The 20,414-nt window shown below is 36.5% G+C and overlaps 1 protein-coding gene and 1 non-coding gene across 2 annotated transcripts in view; one reads left to right on the top strand and one right to left on the bottom strand.

Moving 5' to 3' along the window:
* LOC134748000 (uncharacterized) overlaps window positions 1-20,414 on the bottom strand; it is a 448,054-nt gene that overhangs the window by 3,247 nt on the left and 424,393 nt on the right. The window lies entirely within an intron of this gene.
* Trnas-cga (transfer RNA serine (anticodon CGA)) lies at window positions 7,533-7,605 on the top strand. The gene has a single exon. It is a non-coding gene; the product is annotated as a tRNA-Ser (tRNA).

The following is a 20,414-nucleotide window of genomic DNA, read 5'->3' as shown; positions in this document are numbered from 1 at the left end:
AATTAAGTACGTTAGGATCTGGGAAAGGATAAAGTATACTATTGCAATTAAACAAAATTAAGTACGTTAGGACCTGGGAAAGGATAAAGGATACTATTCCAATTAAACAAAAACAAAATTAAGTAAGTTAGGACCTGAGAAAGGATAAAGGATACTATTGCAATTAAACAAAAACAAAATTAAGTACATTGGGACCTGGGAAAGGATAAAGGATACTATTGCAATTAAACAAAAACAAAATTAAGTACATTAGGACCTGGAAAAGGATAAAGGATACTATTGCAATTAAACAAAAACAAAATTAAGTACGTTAGGACCTGGGAAAGGATAAAGGATACTATTTTGTTCCAAAACCCATCTCTGAGTGCATGGGCTTGAAATTCAGAACAAGAGTATACACAGTGAGTGCATGGGGTTGAAATTCAGAACAAGACACGGGTAGAGGCTAGGTTAATTATGATTCTAAAAATATCCAGGAAAGATAAACGTTACAAAATATTTTATAGCTAGAACAAAGGTGAACTTCTTGAAACTAAATATTAAATTCCACGAGTTGTTTTACCTTTAAGACCCTTGATATACTATATCCAATTATCTAAGCACAAGAAACATTCCTTTTCTTAAAATATTAAGTTACATTTTATCAAGGTTTCATACCCTAGAGATACCGGTAGCTTTTTTCCATTTTTACTATTCACTTTATATATAGGTATAACAGAAGTTTTCACTAATCCGTTCCTACCCCTAGTGTCAATTATATTCGATAGCGTGACGTGACATCCGCGTTTGCGTTAAGTGTCATTTTATATGGTAATTTGAGTTTCCAAAATGTCCCGATTGGCGCGCTGTTCAAAATCCCATACAAAAATAGACATAACGCAACCGCGAATGCTCGTCACGATATCGAATAAAATTTATACTAGGGTTTCTGATCTTAGCCTATGTGGTAATTGTAAATCGATATTGCAAATTAGATAATGTTTCGAAAAACGCATTAGTACGAGTCAGAATTTAAACCCATGACATCCAAATGGAAAGTTGGATGCCTGAACCGCACGGTCTCAACCGCGTTAAAAAAAAAACGATCATAAAAACATTACCAATTACGTTGTTATAATAATTCTAAAAAAAATTACAAACTTATTGAGTTTGATATTTGGCACGGAGTTGACGAAAAATTGACGTACAAACATACAATGTCCTGTATGTTACTGTTAAACTATCGTGAGACATATTTCAAAATATTTAGATCACAACGGTTTCACTCACTTGTATTTTTAGTCGCTTTTGGCGACATGTTTCGGATTCTTTGGGAATCCTTCCTCAGGCACGAGTGTCCGCGCCGGCAGAGTGAGTGAAACCGTTCCGATCTAAATATTTTGAAACACAATGTATATATTTTTGCAGTTACTGAAAACTTTTTGATTTTTGTTTTGCGCTAGACAACTAACAGTTTTCAAAATATTGTCTTCGGTTACCGCGATAGTTACTCATGAAATAAAACTATGAAAACGGATTATATCGCGTATATTGAATTTATAGGAGCAAGAATTTAAAGGAGCAAGCGAGACATAGACTGTGAGACCGTAGTGTTGGATGATGCTGGACATTCTGATGTTTTGAAAAGATGTGTCCCGCCGAGTTTGTTGCCGGTCCCATATTGGGATACCCTCCTACAATTTAGGAGGGAATTAAATCTTCTCGGGTCCGTGGTGTAGGGTTGGAGCCGGCATAGTTTTTTATCGCGTATATATATATATCTGAAAAATAATTATAGTGTATAACTAGCCTTATGAACCAATTTTGCATGTACAACCAGCCTTAAAGTTTGTAGTCTATGATTGTTCATTATTTTAGTATGTGGGTATTTTTGCATTTTGTAATTTTTCCTCAGTCACCCGTTGACCACGAACGCTGTAAAGAGTTCGAAACGTCGGGATGTATTATAAATTCAATATACGCGATATAATCCGTTTTCATAGTTTTATTTTAACAGTTTTCAAGTTTACTTTTTAAGCCAATATTTTGACTAAAATATTTCACATGCATCGTTCGCTCGCGAGTTGACACCCTCCCAAATGGAATATAAATGTAACACGAACCAACTTACTAAACGCGAAACAGCGAATACACGCGCGTGCAATATAAAGTATGCAAATGTGGATGATGCTACACTGTCGAGCAAGCGTCGCTTAACAGGCGCACAGTGGTGCTCAGCAACGGCTGGACAAAAAAGTTTTTAAATGCCCGACGCATGAACGGGAAGCGCAGCTCAGGGAAGCATGATATTCGGGAGCGTGAATTTTATGTTTATATGAAATATTTTGCATAGCTTTTGTCAGTTGTTTGAAAGGATGCATATTCACAAAGATTGATATAACTCCGTAATAGATGGATACAGTCTAAGGAAAAAACGTGCCTCGAAAATCACGAAAATTTGATTCTCGATCAGATGGCGCCACTAGTTTTGGCCTACACTCGTATAGAGGGCGTTGACTGTTTCGTTTGTTATTTATAATGTTAACGCATACCAGTGAAAGAACATGGGTCAAAATCATATAAAAATAATTAATGCAAATAAAAAAATCATTTATCCATATTTAAATACATTCTATCGTATTTTTATAAATCTTCATTTTTAGTTTTAAAGTGTGTCGACAGATGGCAGTGAATTTACTGGGGTTACAAAATTTACTATGACAGTACCGCTCTAGTATAAGTTACTCTATGATATTCATTATGATCTTCGTGGAAAACGTTATTAGTAATCGATTTTATTATTATATGCGAATGATTTTTTTCAGGGAGAACCATCAGAAATGTTTAGTGCTAATTAAAATGTTGCCCATAAATTTGTCAATCTAGGTTGGTAAGGTTAGATTTTTTTATGACGTATAACGTTAAGTATTGTTTTTCTTTCTTTTCTTGATGGACTTGAGGGCGATGTTGCCCGTAGCCAATGTCACGTAAAAGGGTAGGAACAAAATAAATGCTCTTAGAGCACGACGCTGTTCGGTGGTTGTTGTAGTTGTCTCGTAAAACCGATAGCTGGATTTTACGAGAAGCACGTGGACTACCGGCCGTTGACTCCAAAATGGTGGTTAAACACGCTTTGAGATTAATTCTCCATTCACTGCACACTACCACATTAGATTATTGTATAATAAAGCTATCGATATTACACTTTAAACAATATTAATGAGCAAAAAACAAAGGAATTAATCACGAGGCTACTATCAAGATGGCGTTCGAACCGGAAGTCTTAAGTATTGTTGTTAGTACCACTGTGCACGTATACGAGGCCTGATTCGAACTTAAAGATACGTCAAATATTAGGTCTAGAAACGATATGGATTAGATATGTCAGTGTCAAAAATGACGTTTTTGTTTTTTTCTCGAGTCAAGATTATTAAAACTTATTTATAAATATATTTGAAACGCGTGCAACATGTTCTCAGTGCAATATTCTTTACGCAATATTCATATTTTTTAAGGCTGTGTATACGTACTCTTTCAGCTATATTTACGGCTGTTACTGAACCGGTGAGCTCCATCTTGGCCCTGTCTTCACTTTCCATCAGGTGTGACTAGGGCCAATCGCCGATCAGTTTATAATAAAAAATAAATAAAAAAAAACGCCCTGATTCAAACTAAGATACGTCAAAAATTTGCTAAAGATACGACACGAATGGGATGTCAGTGTCAAAAGTGACGTTTCTTCAAACAAAAACGTCACTTTTGACACTGACATATCCAATCCATGTCGTATCTTTAGCAAATTTTTGACGTATCTTGAAGTTCGAATCAGGCCGTTAGTTCCTTTACCATCAGGCGGAATGTATGCTTATTTGCCACCATTATTTAGTACAGCTAATTTAGTTATTTTGTAATTGCATTTAGTTTTATAAATTAAGCAAAAGAATCAGTTCGCTAAAATTAAAATATTTTTATTTTATTTCAAAATGTTAATTTAAACGTTAAACGATTAAAGATTAAATTAGATTATTCGCAAGTAAAAACAAAAACATTAAACATAATAATAAAATAAAGAATTTAGTAATTTTTATAATATTTATAAGTAAAGTATACAAAAGTCAAGTGCGAACCTTTCATCAAAGACCTCAAGTGTAAGAAATGGGCGCTTGTCTTTGAAACAGGGAAACCGGTTATATGTGCAGCTGAAATAAGAAATACATACCTACATATAATACATATATAATTTAAAACAAATTAAAGTGTATCTGAATATATAAATGAAAGCAGAAATTTAACATATAGTAGGGAAAAAGGAAAAAATAGTTCAAAACAAAAAGTGTTTAAGAAAGATAATTTAAGTATTGTCTTCGGTTACCGCGATAGTTACTCATGAAATAAAACTATGAAACGTCGGGATGTATTATAAATTCAATATACTCGATATAATCCGTTTTTATAGTTTTATTTCATAATTTAAGTAATTAAATTGATTGATGTAAATGATGTATACACTACACACTTAAACACAAATAATTAATCGATTAGAATTTAGCTGATGACCATCAAATATATTATATACGACACGGGCAAATACGAAAGAAAATGATATCTTTTTTAATGTCAAAATGTATGTTCAAATTGGCCTCTCGTAACCTTTAACTTGTAGGCATATACCGTTCACCAGATGGCGCTGACCGCCTCATTAGGCCCGCAATATATTCCCTCCAACATATTATATGCCCGCCGACGAGCCACAAAACGCCTAAATAGCTTCGAACAGGTGCGACAATCAGTGAAACATGGCCGGTAATGCTGCAGGTATTAGAGAGCGGGAAGTAAAATATTTCTGGCCGGCATGGAAGGTTATTGGTGCGGAAAATGTGATTTTAAATGGTGTTTTGGTTTTGTAATTGATCTTTTGAGCGTTGGCTAATAAAGAGTTAGCATAGCCAAAAAATAAAAATAAAAAAACCTTGAGAATACCGCGCGCATTATTACTTTAACCTTCATTTAGCCAGTATTTACGTTAAAGCTTGACTTTTTAAAGAAAAACAAGTTTCTCGTAAAAATACCATTTCAATAACAAAACTTCCGTGAGACACACATATTAAATATATTATAATATCCTCGGTACGGAGCGAAACATGTCGAGCGTTGTCGACTTAAAATACGTGAGTGACCCGTTATTAATATATTTAAAATACCATTTCATCCGTAATACAACAACAATAGCTTTTTTATAGCTTAGCTTACAATAGGTACAATAGTTTTTCTGTACGTCAACACTTGTGGTCGCTAAGGACTCTTAAGACTATATGTATAAGTAGGTACGCAAACAACAGTAAAACTGGGTAACTTTTATGCAAACGATACGAATCTTCCCCTCACTAGCTCGGAAAGCCGTCTTTTATCCTTTAAAACAAGCGGGGAAAAACGCATTTTAATCCACTAGTGGGGAAAGTAATTTGACCTTGGATAGAGCGTGTTTAAGTAGCTTATGATAGATAACAAAACGTAAAACGCTCATAATAATGGTTCGTTCGATATTAATTATCATTAAATAAATGGTTTGATAATTTAATAAAAAATACCAAATTAGCTTTATTTAATGATTATAAGTCATAAACCTTAAATTCCATAACAAACATTTGTTTTTTTAAATGATGTTGAATGTAATTCTGAACGCACAAGTTGAGGCGATGCAATTTCAAAACGCATTGTCAGAAATGTCAACATTGTCAACAAAAATTTTCTCGCCGACTCCGACACGCAAAAATACACAACTTCCAGAGTTTTCTGTTATAATATCGTATTATCGTAAAAAACATTAGTGATTCCAGTGATGAAGATGATCTAACGCCTGTGGATGTTGCACTTTCCTCGCTAGTGAGGGGAAAAGTTTTGTGTTACTCACGGGTGCAAATGTATTTTACTTCTCGTGTGTTGAAACCACTCGCTACGCTCAGGATTCTATTTTAGAACCACTCGCTTCGCTCGTGTTTCAACTATAGAATACTTTCGCTTGCTCGTGTTTCAATTCCACACTCGCGGGTAAAATACAACTTTGCACCCTTGTATAACAAATAACTATAAAACCACACAACTCGAAGCACTCAATATTTCATTACAATAAAAAACTTACTTACAGTAACTTAAAAAAACGGCCAAGTGCGAGTCGGACTCGCGCACCGAGGGTTCCGTACTTTTTAGTATTTGTTGTTATAGCGGCAACAGAAATACATCATCTGTGAAAATGTCAACTGTCTAGCTTTCACGGTTAATGGCCTGGTGACAGACAGACGGACGCGGGGTCTTAGTAATAGGGTCCCGTTTTTACCCTTTGGGTACGGAACCCTAAAACACATAACTCATTATCCCATCACAGAACCAACCACAATCTCGCACCTATAACTCAGTTAATCGTGTGGGACGGACGGTCGGCTTAAAGCTCGTTAAAAAAAGATTTGCAACTCGGCCATCCAGTAATGATCGAGTCCTCGGGTTAACCCTGCATTTAGACTCTCGCGACCTTTATGACAATCATTTATGAATATATTGTGGATTTCACATGAATTAGGCTAATTTGGACTTAAAAATTGTTGTCAATTTGAAAGTTTTTCATATAAATATGACCTACAATTTATTTATCAACGTATTTTTAGGTTACCTTGTACGTTTTGAACTCATGGACCATAATTTGTAGTACTGGACTTTAATTTATGGTCCATATAAGGTTAAGGGTACATATTATTCAATACTAAGTACTTTTTTCTTGCAAAAAATATTTCGACAAATGAAGTATCAAATTAATCTCGTTTCTTATTACGGCAATAAATCAAAAGATTCATAATAAAGCTATCAATCATTATTTCGTTTCGCGGACAAAATAAACTTCTGAAGTTCTGACAACAAACGCTTTGTAGGTATTTTAATATAATAAATAATTATGATAATAACTCGTTCGCGCCGGCGTTTTGTTGTGACAGCTAACTTTTCATCGCTTCATGAGATTGTGTTCCAATATAAATGTTTTAGCGAATCCAACTTGGCATATAGCTAATGGTAAAATATTGTATCTTACAATGCAATATACTTTAATGCTTCTAAAACGAATACGCATTTTTATAATATTCTCTTTAAAAGGTTCAAATATGTCAATTAAATACAATATAAAATGGGCCACTCGCCCCAGGTAATGTAAGTATGCTGCAATTAAAACCCCTTAACTTCACAAATAATAAACAAGTTTGAGAACAAATCAAATTATTTTATTAAATATTTTGATTTGTGTTTTTTAAAGTAGTCACACTACTATATATAAATTAAAAACTGTATTACATTATATTATTATGTATGTATTATATTTAATAAAATAATTTGATTTGTTCTCAAACTTGTTCATAGATGGCAGCACCAGTCTCTCTCGCTACAACGTAAATCCGTAAGGAGTTCATTTAGGAGGTGCAAGCGCGCACTGCTTGCCCTTAGAGCTGGTCAAAGACGCCTAGTCTTACTAAGATGGCATATAGTCGAGAAATTTGGACGGGCACCGCCCTGGTGGGGTGGCCTAGGGGTTGATGGCGTTAGCCGCGATAGCTAAAGACGCCGGTTCGAATCCGGCCTTCACCACTGGAGGGCTTCGTCACTTTTTCTTTAATATATGACATCTATTACAGTTTTTAATTCACAAATAATAATTTCACGCGAAGTCTAAGAGGCCAATCGGAACATACACTGACATCAGTTAGATCTTGTCTGTACATGTATTGCCGCGGACGAGACGCACGATAACTAAATAACATTATTCAAATATCATTCTACACAGAGATATTGACATTTTCGACTTACTGCAGGCAGTATTTAGGAAGCAGGTTGTTGGGGTTCTCGGCCATCATCACACTTCCCAATAACAGTAAGCAATTTGACATGTAATAATTAAGTATTTGTGAAATGTTGTAATTTGTAATTTAGTGTAATTTTGAGTGGTTTTAGGATAGTTTTTGCTCGTTATTATTTTTACTTGCTGTGCATGCTTACTTTGGATGGCATTCTTATGTAATACCTACCACTCATGTACTCTTTGTAACAATGTTGAATGTTGTCTGTTTAGTGTGCCTTTAAAAAAAAAAAAAGTTCTGATGTCAGTGTACGTTCGAATTGGCCTGTAAATCTGTCTAGAGACTTCACTCACAGTTGTATGAAAGCACTAAAACTAAATACGAAACTAAGTGTCACAAACACTCAACTAACTTTACTTGAAGTTAGAACCAATGTTGGAAATGTTGGCATCAGCGATGGCTTGAACTAAACCAATTTAAATATACATATATGCGGATAAAGAAACAAGAACTAGTTTTAAAACTTTAACATGACTATGGTTTTTTAGGCTTTTTAGACGGGACCCTATTACTAAGACTCGTCTGTCTGTCTGTCTGTCTGTCTGTCTGTCTGTCTGTCTGTCTGTCTGTCTGTCTGTCTGTCTGTCTGTCTGTCTGTCTGTCTGTCTGTCTGTCTGTCTGTCTGTCTGTCTGTCTGTCTGTCTGTCTGTCTGTCTGTCTGTCTGTCTGTCTGTCTGTCTGTCTGTCTGTCTGTCTGTCTGTCTGTCTGTCTGTCTGTCTGTCTGTCTGTCTGTCTGTCTGTCTGTCTGTCTGTCTGTCTGTCTGTCTGTCTGTCTGTCTGTCTGTCTGTCTGTCTGTCTGTCTGTCTGTCTGTCTGTCTGTCTGTCTGTCTGTCTGTCTGTCTGTCTGTCTGTCTGTCTGTCTGTCTGTCTGTCTGTCTGTCTGTCTGTCTGTCTGTCTGTCTGTCTGTCTGTCTGTCTGTCTGTCTGTCTGTCTGTCTGTCTGTCTGTCTGTCTGTCTGTCTGTCTGTCTGTCTGTCTGTCTGTCTGTCTGTCTGTCTGTCTGTCTGTCTGTCTGTCTGTCTGTCTGTCTGTCTGTCTGTCTGTCTGTCTGTCTGTCTGTCTGTCTGTCTGTCTGTCTGTCTGTCTGTCTGTCTGTCTGTCTGTCTGTCTGTCTGTCTGTCTGTCTGTCTGTCTGTCTGTCTGTCTGTCTGTCTGTCTGTCTGTCTGTCTGTCTGTCTGTCTGTCTGTCTGTCTGTCTGTCTGTCTGTCTGTCTGTCTGTCTGTCTGTCTGTCTGTCTGTCTGTCTGTCTGTCTGTCTGTCTGTCTGTCTGTCTGTCTGTCTGTCTGTCTGTCTGTCTGTCTGTCTGTCTGTCTGTCTGTCTGTCTGTCTGTCTGTCTGTCTGTCTGTCTGTCTGTCTGTCTGTCTGTCTGTCTGTCTGTCTGTCTGTCTGTCTGTCTGTCTGTCTGTCTGTCTGTCTGTCTGTCTGTCTGTCTGTCTGTCTGTCTGTCTGTCTGTCTGTCTGTCTGTCTGTCTGTCTGTCTGTCTGTCTGTCTGTCTGTCTGTCTGTCTGTCTGTCTGTCTGTCTGTCTGTCTGTCTGTCTGTCTGTCTGTCTGTCTGTCTGTCTGTCTGTCTGTCTGTCTGTCTGTCTGTCTGTCTGTCTGTCTGTCTGTCTGTCTGTCTGTCTGTCTGTCTGTCTGTCTGTCTGTCTGTCTGTCTGTCTGTCTGTCTGTCTGTCTGTCTGTCTGTCTGTCTGTCTGTCTGTCTGTCTGTCTGTCTGTCTGTCTGTCTGTCTGTCTGTCTGTCTGTCTGTCTGTCTGTCTGTCTGTCTGTCTGTCTGTCTGTCTGTCTGTCTGTCTGTCTGTCTGTCTGTCTGTCTGTCTGTCTGTCTGTCTGTCTGTCTGTCTGTCTGTCTGTCTGTCTGTCTGTCTGTCTGTCTGTCTGTGTCTGTTTGTCCGTCCGTCCGTCCGTCCGTCCGTCCGTCCGTCCGTCTGTCTGTCTGTCTGTCTGTCTGTCTGTCTGTCTGTGTCTGTTTGTCCGTCCGTCCGTCAATCACCGATGGTGTATTTCTGTAGCCGCTATTGTTATTACAAATACAAATACTAAAAACAGAATAAAAGAAATAATATATTTAAGTGGGGCTCCCATACAACCGTGATTTTTTTGCCGTTTTTTGCGTAATGGTACGGAACCCTTTGTGCGCGAGTCTGTCTGATGGTTTTTTTATTAACCTCGACATCTTTACAAGTCGTTTATAATGTAGAGATATGGAGCCGATTTCTGAGAGCCCATTAATTAGACCATTGTTTAAAAGCACAAAAGTATTGTCATTACATTACTATGTACAGTGAGGTTCGAAATTACATGGAGAAATTCGAACAATGACATAGGTCATTTACTATGTTCTAGGAACGATATGGAACGATACGTCATTTTTGACACTGACATAAAATCCATATCATGAACAGTAAATGACGTATCTCAATCAATCTTTATGTAGAATGGTTCCATCGATGCTGTCGATGATTTCGCCAACGTCAAAGTGGGATCCACGTGGGATTGAGTTATATTTCTTCAATCTTGATGTAAATCAGCCAGTGTACGGTAAAAGTATAAATAATACAATTATGGCCTCTAGGGCTCTATCCAGATACGGTTAGAGGTAGAAATACCAAATGCTCTTAGAGCACGACGTTGTTCGGTAGTTGTGATATTATGAGCTCTTGTATAGCGATAGCGACTATACAAGGGCCACGTGGAGCTACTTGGCGGTGACGCCAAAACGGTGGATAAACTCGTATCTAGATTAATTCTTCATTATCCGCACACGTCTTCATTAGTTTACTGCATAATAAGCTATCAGTATTACACTTCAAACAACGTTAATGAGCAAAAACAAAAAATTAATCCCGACTCGATGTCGCCAAGATGGCGGTCGTCAAGCAACTCCATGACGTATCTCATTGTTCGAATTCGCCTGACAGACAGACATTGGCGTCAAACGTGTTAAAACCCATCTTTTTGCTTCGGGGTTAATAACAAAAGCAAAACCTAATAAATTTTACAATTATTGACCAACCTAATATAACAACTTCTGTAAACATAATTACAACCACAAAAGAAAAGATAAAAGCAAAAAATATCGTTGCAAAAACCTTTTAAAAACCTCTTCAAAGCCGGGATGTTGGAAATCAAAGTTTAAACTGTGAAAGAAGGTGATTAGTAGGAAAAAATTGTTGCGTCGATCAAAGGGTAGCTCAGATGAAAAGTTTTTAAGGGTATTTCAGAAATCTCGAAGGGGTCGGTACATTTCGAGGGTTTTGGAACATACCTGCGGACGAGTGATTGCATTATAGCTCCAATTTAAATTTAAATAAAATTAAATTGTCTTTTATTTCAGGCCTAATACTGGGTGTATTGTGTTAGTAACTTACATAGCTAATAAAAATAATGTTAGTGCTATTACAATTACAATTTAACCTTGTGACGGAAGCAGGGCTCGGAACCGGTATTTTTTAAAAACCCCGAAATAGCCCAATATTTTGAATTATTTTATGCTCATTACGTAGGACTGAATCATGTATTTAGGAAACAATTTTGCATTATTAAAACGTCCCATTAAAAATGAAATTATAAACAAAGGAACGAAAAAGAACGTAATAATACCGGTATTTTTGTATGGAGCAAATACCGGTTTCCGACCCCTGGACGGAAGGGTAACTACGGAACCCTACACTGAGCATGGCCCGACATGCTCTTAGCAGGTTTTATTTTTATTGTAAATAGGGTTGTGTTGTCGACAGTAGTTTGACAGTTTTAATGTTTTAAACATTATGTATACACTTTTCAACAAATAATCACATTTTTAAACATTATGTATACACTTGTCAACAAATAATCACATTTTTAAACATTATGTATACACTTGTCAACAAATAATCACATTTTTAAACATCATGTATACACTTGTCAACAAATAATCACATTTTTAAACATTATGTATACACTTGTCAACAAATAATCACATTTTTAAACATTATGTATACACTTGTCAACAAATAATCACATTTTTAAACATCATGTATACACTTGTCAACAAATAATCACATTTTTGGCCCGATAACGTTTTCCAATAGCCAAACCAATAATTAACTAATGAATATTCATGAAATAAAACTATGAAAACGGATATCGCGTATATTGAATTTATAATACATCCCGACGTTTCGAACCCTTTACAGCGTTCGTGGTCAACGGGTGACTGACGCTGTAAAGGGTTCGAAACGTCGGGATGTATTATAAATTCAATATACGAGATATAATCCGATTCCATAGTTTTATTTCATGAGTAACTATCGCGGTAACCGAAGACAATATTAATTAATAGTCAACTATGAAAAGTCTTTTCACTGGAAGGGGGCAATTTATATCAGTCTCGTTCACAATCGAGCCACGGCTTTCTTCTACTGATATTTTATTCAACGTCTCAGACACTAAATTCTATATTTAAGTAAATTTAAATTGGCTAGAACAATATTGCTAAAGGTCATCCGTAGCGTTCTCTTACATTATTTATTTTGCACAAAATACGAGATTTATTCAATTATCTGAGTAAATAGAACTCAGTTAGACAACGCTGGGACTTAACAAGGGGAGATGGTTAATTATTTTATGGAACAGGAGGATATACCTTTGATTAATTTGTTAAATAGCGGCACCGTTACAGTTCTAATCGGATAAATGTCAAAATTATACAAACACAGTGATATTAGAGGTATAACTACGTTATATTATGTACTTACTAGCTTTTGCCCGCGACTTCATCTGCGTGGACTTAGTAACAGCAGCTAAAGTAAGAATAGCGACTGGAAAAATTCTCACAGCAATCTAAATTTGAGCATATTATGCACACAAATTAGCAGACACTTCATTAATTATCTCAATTCCACCCCGCTTTTTACTTTCTTAAGGGATGAAATAAAACTATGAAAACGGATTATATCGCGTATAATGAATTTATAATACATCCCGACGTTTCGAACCCTTTACATCGTTCGTAGTCAACGGGTGACTGAGGAAAAATTACAAAGTGCAAAAATACCCACATACTAAAATAATGAACAATCATAGCCTATAAACTTTAAGGCTGGTTGTACATGCAAAATCGGTTCATAAGGCTAGTTATACACTACAATTATCTTCAAGTAAAGGTATATATATATATATATATATATATATATATATATATATATATATATATATATATATACGCGATAAAACGCGATACGCGATTTCTTAAGGGATGATTTTCGGGATAAAAACTATCCTATGTCCTTCTCAAGGACTCAACCTATCTCTATGCCAAATTTCATCTAAATCGATTCAGCTGTTTAAGCGTGAAGAGGGAACACACAGACAGAAAGACAAAGACAGAAAGAAAGACAGACTTTCGCATTTATAATATTAGTATGGATACTACTAACTATAGTCTATCGGTAGCCCACAAAAATGTACATGATAAATACACAGTTTTTGCAGCAGTTGAAATAACTACAAACTTACTATTACATTAACAGTAGGTTTTTATGTTGATTACGACGTTTAAAGGAAACTAATATTAACACTCATCAATAAGTAGTCATGAATTGGAACAAGTATAAATTTAAAAAAATTGGAAAAGTGAAAAGCACTAGTTCGCGAAAACCAACTTTGCGCACGCTAAACAGCTACGTAAAGTAGCACTTTTTGAGCAACTGTATTAAAAATCATTTTACGCGCTCGAGCCGCGTCAATAATGAATTTCATACAACATTATCGGCCTAAGCCTGCTTTCCTATATTTTCTGATCATCTCTTACTAGGTAGGATTTAACATTAATTTTATTACATATACCTACTTGATATATATAAGAAACGAAACATAGTCGTAAGCAATGTACGCAGCCAATATCTCAAGGTGCTTAAAAATACCCGCAAAAAGACAAACACCCAGGGCACAGGGAAGATAGATGTGCCCCTTGAGACTTCATTAGTAGCGCTATACAGCCGTCCACAACCGTCCCTATGTAACATACAAAAAAACCGGCCAAGTGCGAGTCGGATGCCGGGATGATTTTGCCGTTTTTATAGATAATGGTACGGAACACTTCGTGCGCGAGTCCGACTCGCACTTGGCCGGTTTTTTCAACATAATATTATTGACGCTGAACAGCATCGAATCTCTGTCCATCCGCATTATTGAATAATCATCAGCATCAATAATTACCCCGGCACCATTTTGTCAGTTTAATTGGCGGTTGTAGCAAATTGTTAATTTATTGACCATCCCAGGAGTCGCGCATTAATTGAGGTAGCCTCATGAGGTAATTTATGAGGTGATATTTATGAGGTGAGCTCATTTATGCGCATGAATAATGTTGATATGAATTATTGCAACGATTGCGTGAAACATGGATTAATAGTGTTCACTAAAACATTAGTTTATAATATTGAAAAATGAAAAAATAAAAAGTAAACGATTGATAACAATAACCGCACAAATAGGAGCATTAAACAATGTTTAATGCAATAAATTAATTTTCAATTAAATTTAATAAACATCAAGATCATGATTCACCTTGTTGTGTTTTCAGATAGGATCAAATTAATGTACCTAATGTTTAAATACAAGTCTGCCTAGAGTTTAAAAATGACACAACTATTATAATCAGAGAACGGCATAATTTGTGGCATTTTTAGGGTTCCGTACCTCAAAAGGAAAAAACGGAACCCTTATAGGATCACTCGTGCGTCTGTCTGTCCGTCCGTCTGTCACAGTCTATTTTCTCCGAAACTACTGTACTAATTAAGTTGAAATTTGGTACACATATGTAAGTTTGTGACCCAAAGACGGACATGTAACGTAAACAAATTAATTTTAAACATGGGGGCCGCTTTTGGGGGGTAAATAAGAAAATAAAATAAATTTTCAAACTACATTGTGATACATATCAAATGAAAGAGCTCATTGTGAGAATCTCAAATATATATTTTTTATAATTTTAGGATAAACAATTTAGAAGTTCTTCAAGAAAATAGGCAAAAAAAAACCATTCCCCCCTATATCTCCGAATTTACTGGGTCTAATTTTTTTTTTAAATACACAAAATAGATCTTTACCTATAGATTACAGGAAAACCTATTATAAATTGCATTTAAGCGTGAGTCGGACTTAATTACTTAGTTTTTGATCCGACCCCTACGGGTTTTTTAAAGACATTTCACTCACGTTTCACATAAAAAATATATTGTTTAAATTGTGTAATGTACGGAACCCTTGGAACGCGAGTCTGACTCGCACTTGGCCGGTTTTTTTTTAATTGTCGAACTTGAAGAACGCTCACGCTGATAAGATTAGTGCATACGAAATGAAGTGGAAAACGTGGGTGAGATGCGCGCCAATCACCAAAACGACCGATCGTCAAGGTGTTATCTCAACGAGAATAGGCCAAAGGTTGGTATTGGTGGTAGCGGACCATCTGCGCGAGAATCACATTTTCTTGATTTCCGAGGCACGTTTTTTCCTTAAACTTTATTCATCTTATACGGAGATTATATAGATCTTTGGTATTAATTAATTTATGAGGGACATGTAACTTATTTTTTACCCGACTGACATTAGATTTGAATTTAGTTTATTTGAAATTTTATATTAATCATATTTTATTTATTTCTTAATTTTTTATTATTTTATTTTTGACATGTTTCCTGTAAGTTAGTTAATATTTTAGTAATACATAGTTTAATTTTAAGTTTTTATTTTAATTTTAATATTTATGTTTCCGGTGGTTCGAAGTGAAGGAACACGATGGCAAGAACTTTTAACAAATGACGAAGGAAACGAGAGTATTTTCTCTTCTCCCTCTCGAACGGGTGAGATCGTGAACAGCTTTCATAAGAACCCTCGAAATCGATAGAAACTTAAACAAGCGATTTTTTTGAGGATCACCAAGGGATCTTATCTTATCTTATGGATTTCGGGGGCCCTTGCGGATACACTTCGACCCATAGGTATCTTTTGTGCCCTAGGAAAGATCTGTCAGCTACTCAAGAGCTTTTCCCACCATCTCCATGTGCCGGATGATGGAGCTCATGGGTAGCGTTTTCAATTCCTTTGGTTCCAGATAGCCTGTTCCAAAGTCCTTCATTCTTTGTCTGGCGATCACCAAGGGATAATGAAATTAATCGAATTTAAACTATTGTGAGACATATTAACTTAACTAACTTAGCGGTTTCACTCACGTATTTTTAGTCACTCGCGCGACATGTTTAGGAGAGCCTAGGTCTCCATTTTCAAGCACTAACAGTGGCTGAGTGAGTAGCGGTCACGGAACATGTCGCGCGAGTGACTAAAAATACGTGAGTGAAACCGCTAAGTTAGTTAAGTTAGGATAATGCAATTACTTACTAAGAACATAAAGAAATACATAACATGGACAGATGCTTACATACTTAGATAATCACAGTAAATTATATGATAGATAGTCAACTCCAGTCCAGAGCAATGCCAAGGGATTAGTACCAATGATAAGTACTAAGCTAGTGTAAACGTAGCACTACTATTGCTACTCATCTCGGCAAGCTCATTCAAGACGGGCGTCTTTGTCGCGGTACAACCACAGCATGGGGGGTTAGGATGTGGTTTCACCAAACTCAGATAATGCGAACGATGATATAAAGGTTTTCAATCTTAAAAGTATGGGCAGGCCTATGGAACTCTCCGCGCGAGCTCGGATTTATACCTACGAATCGCGTCCCCTTCACGGTACCAAGCCAGTTGGTTGCCACACGCGCTAACGCACGCACGTCACCGCGCGCTCGAATACGCCAGAGATCAAACGAAAGAAATGTCTTCGCATCGAAAAACTAGGTCAGCTTGCAGTGTGAGTGGATGCAGGAATACCAAAACTAAGTAGTCTTTTAAAACGTATTTACAAATCGGAAGGTAATGTAAAGATTTATCGAAGCTCACTCGCCTGTATGACCATAATTCTACAGAAAAACGTCGAGCATGACATTGCGGAAAAACCAAATCATTGCCTCAAATGTGTCAGCGCCCTTATCTTAGGCTTACTACACACCGCGCACGCAGTCAGCGTCTGTTTGTGCATTCATCGCCGAGTCATTTGTGCTCGGAATGAGCCCCAGTGAACAATCCCTTGTTTGTGGACGAGATGCACGAAAGCGAGATATCAGACACACGTACAAGTACTTATACCACAGGTATGTACTTACTAAGTAGGTACTGGCGAATCCACCGTTTACTAAAACCGAGTTTAATAATATAATAATAATAAAAAAAGTATAGAGTTTTGCAACGCCTTTTTTGGAAAGAAAATCGATAATATCCCAGAATTCTGTAAGTTTAATATTGAATTTTATTTATTCTATATGTCATATCCTATTTTTTATTGTATATACCTATGTTATACAAATAAAATCTGATTCTGATTCATTTATGTTAAAAAAGGTAAGAAAAGAATATAAAAGCCAAGGCCAGTTCATACACCTTTTATTTTAGATTGTAAAAATTTGGTTTCTTGCCTGCCAAATAAATATTTTTTTATTTTATTTATTATATACCATGCTTCTTGCCATGCCGTACAGAATTGCAATGCAATGGCAGAACATACGTAAAAAACCGTAAGTAGTTATTTCCTTATTTTTTCTCTATTACCAAAACTAACTTTTCTATTCAACCTCAATCTTACCTGCCAAAAGCTTGCAAAGAAGAAAACTTTAGCCTCAAACAATCAAACTGGGCGTTCAATTTTGATTAGTTTCGAACAGCGCTAACAGTTTATATAGAATTCTATATTTAGATAGACCGGAAAACAGCGCGGTTCAGATAAGTTGGACTGACAATAATGACTTATTATCGGCCAGGCTATTTTAAAACTTCAACCCAAATCTGAGTCTAATTTTGTAGAATAATTAATTAATTAATTTTATACCTACTCGTAATTGTTAAAATTTTTGAAGGACTTCCTAGAGACGACTCAAGTTACAACGAGAGGATTCAAGAATGTTACAAATTGAAAACAACACAAGCAAAACAAAAGACTCTTTACAAACACTAAGCTCTGATCATACCTGGTGAACTTGGTGTACGGTCAAGTTCAAAAACATCTTTACAACCCAACGTTGTACGACCATCGAAATTAAACTATCGTGAAACATATATTTCAAAGTATTTAGATCAGTACGGTTTCACTCACTATCAGTGTGGTTTCAGTGTCCCTACAAGGCCCTACCAGACCTTCACTTGACGACTCCATCTGCGGACTGCCACGCGCCCCCCGCCCCCGCCCCATCAGCGCGCGCGCAACGAGCGACTAGGCGGGCGGCGCGGGCAGTGCACGACGTACAACCACCGCGGACACTCGTGCCTGAGGAAGGATCCCCGACGAATCCGAAACATGTCGCCAAAAGAGACTAAAAATAATAGTGAGTGAAAGAAACCGTACTGATCTAAATACGTTGTACGACTAATTAGGCAGACAGGCGTGTAAATATTTTTTTAGAAATTTAGAATAGAAAAAGATTTATACATTAATCACAATTTTGGGTTGTAAAAATATTTGTGAACTAGACTGTACAGGGCGAGGGGCATATAGGTATATCTTTCGGCTGATTTACCTACAATATGATGATAAATGATAATGATGATAGTGAAGTGATATTTTATTTTCCTGTGTTTCCTTCAGAAAGTGTAGATTTCATTCAATAGCGTAACGAGCGTTTGCGTTATGCATATTTTTGTATGGGATTTTGAACAGCGCACCAAGCGGGACTTTTTGGAAACTAAAAATCTCATACAAAATGACACAAAGCAAACGCGTAAGTCACGTCACACTACCGAATGAAATAACACTAGAGGTACTGGTGTTTTGTATTATCTAATTAAAAACATTCGATATTGCTTAAGTATTATAGATTTTATCAAACAAAGATTCTTGAGTCACGATTCTAGCGGCCCAATTCGAACAATGATCTAGATATTATCTAGATATCCACTAGATATGAACCAGAAACGATAACGAGATATTTTAAGGGGTCCACTGACTATCAGTCCGCCGGACGATATCGGCCTGTCAGTTGTTCGGAACTGTCAAATTTTTGTTTTAACTGACAGGCCGATATCATTCGGCGGACTGATAGTCAGTGGGCCCCTTAAGAAAGTCATGTCAAATTTGACATTTCCGCGATGAGTAATATGTCACAATTTCTGTGACAATTTTCTGTTAACAGTATAAATACTTATCCTATAGTAAAATGCGGAATATGGCACATTAAAAAAATAAATAAACGATATCATTTTTTTTTTGTTATTTTAGGAATCATTATAAAACGATTTTGCTCAAAAATGGATATGACACAGACGTATTCTCAGCCGATGTCATTCTCATCTTCACTCATTCGCATCCCCTCCCTAAGCCAAATCTGGCAAAGGCGACTCGGCCACTCAAATATTCATGAGAACGTCCTACCTTTCGCTCCGTATTTTATTGTAATATTGCTTTACTTGAAGAATACCTGAAAAGAAAATACAACATTCATTAGAGATTGCCAAAGGATAAATACACTATTAGTCTGAGTAATTCATATTAAAATAATCAGTCTGCGCCGGTCCGTCACCGTCAGCGTCATCAGGAACGCTACTCGGTACGGAGTGAAACATGTCGAGCGTTTTCGACTTAAAACACGTGAGTGCCCCGTTATTAATATATTTAAAATAATTTGACCAAAAATAATAATGTACCTAATATAATTATTCCTGTGAAATGTGATTATATTTTGTGTAAGTAATGTTCTATTTATAAAATAATTATGTGTGATCCCATTAAATAGAAATAATGTGTTGACGTGTAAAATACTTCTATCATCATCTTCCTCGCGTTATCCCGGCATTTTGCCACGGCTCATGGGAGCTTAGGGTCCGCTTGGCAACTAATCCCAAGAATTCGCGTAGGTACTAGTTTTTACGAAAGTGACTGCCATCTGACCTTCCAACCCAGAGGGGAAACTAGGCCTTGTTGGGATTAGTCCGGTTTCCTCACGATGTTTTCCTTCACCGAAAAGCGACTAGTAAATATCAAATGATATTTGAAAATATTTATCAGTACGGTTTTTACTCACTATTATTTTTAGTCGCTTTTGGCGACATGTTTCGGATTCTTTGGGAATCCATCCTCAGGCACGAGTGTCCGCGGCGGTTGTACGTCGTGCACTCACATGTCGCCAAAAGCGACTAAAAATAATAGTGAGTAAAAACCGTACTGATAAATATTTTGAAATATGTCTCACGGTAGTTTAAGTGCGATCAAATGATATTTCGTACATAAGTTCCGAAAAACTCATTGGTACGAGCCAGGGTTTGAACCTGCGACCTTCGGATTGCAAATCGTAACCTCTTACCGCTAGGCCACCAGCGCTTCCTGAAAACCGCACCTGATATAATTAATTATTCCTGTGAAATGTGATTATATTTTGTGTAAGTAATGTTATATTTATAAAATAATTATGTGTGATCCCATAATAGAAATAATGTGTTGACGTGTA

Source organism: Cydia strobilella, chromosome 1 (genome assembly GCF_947568885.1).
Source record: "Cydia strobilella chromosome 1, ilCydStro3.1, whole genome shotgun sequence".
In the NCBI taxonomy this organism is placed as follows: domain Eukaryota; kingdom Metazoa; phylum Arthropoda; class Insecta; order Lepidoptera; family Tortricidae; genus Cydia; species Cydia strobilella.
Note: the sequence above shows the minus strand (reverse complement) of the source record. Positions and strands in the feature narration are given on the sequence as shown.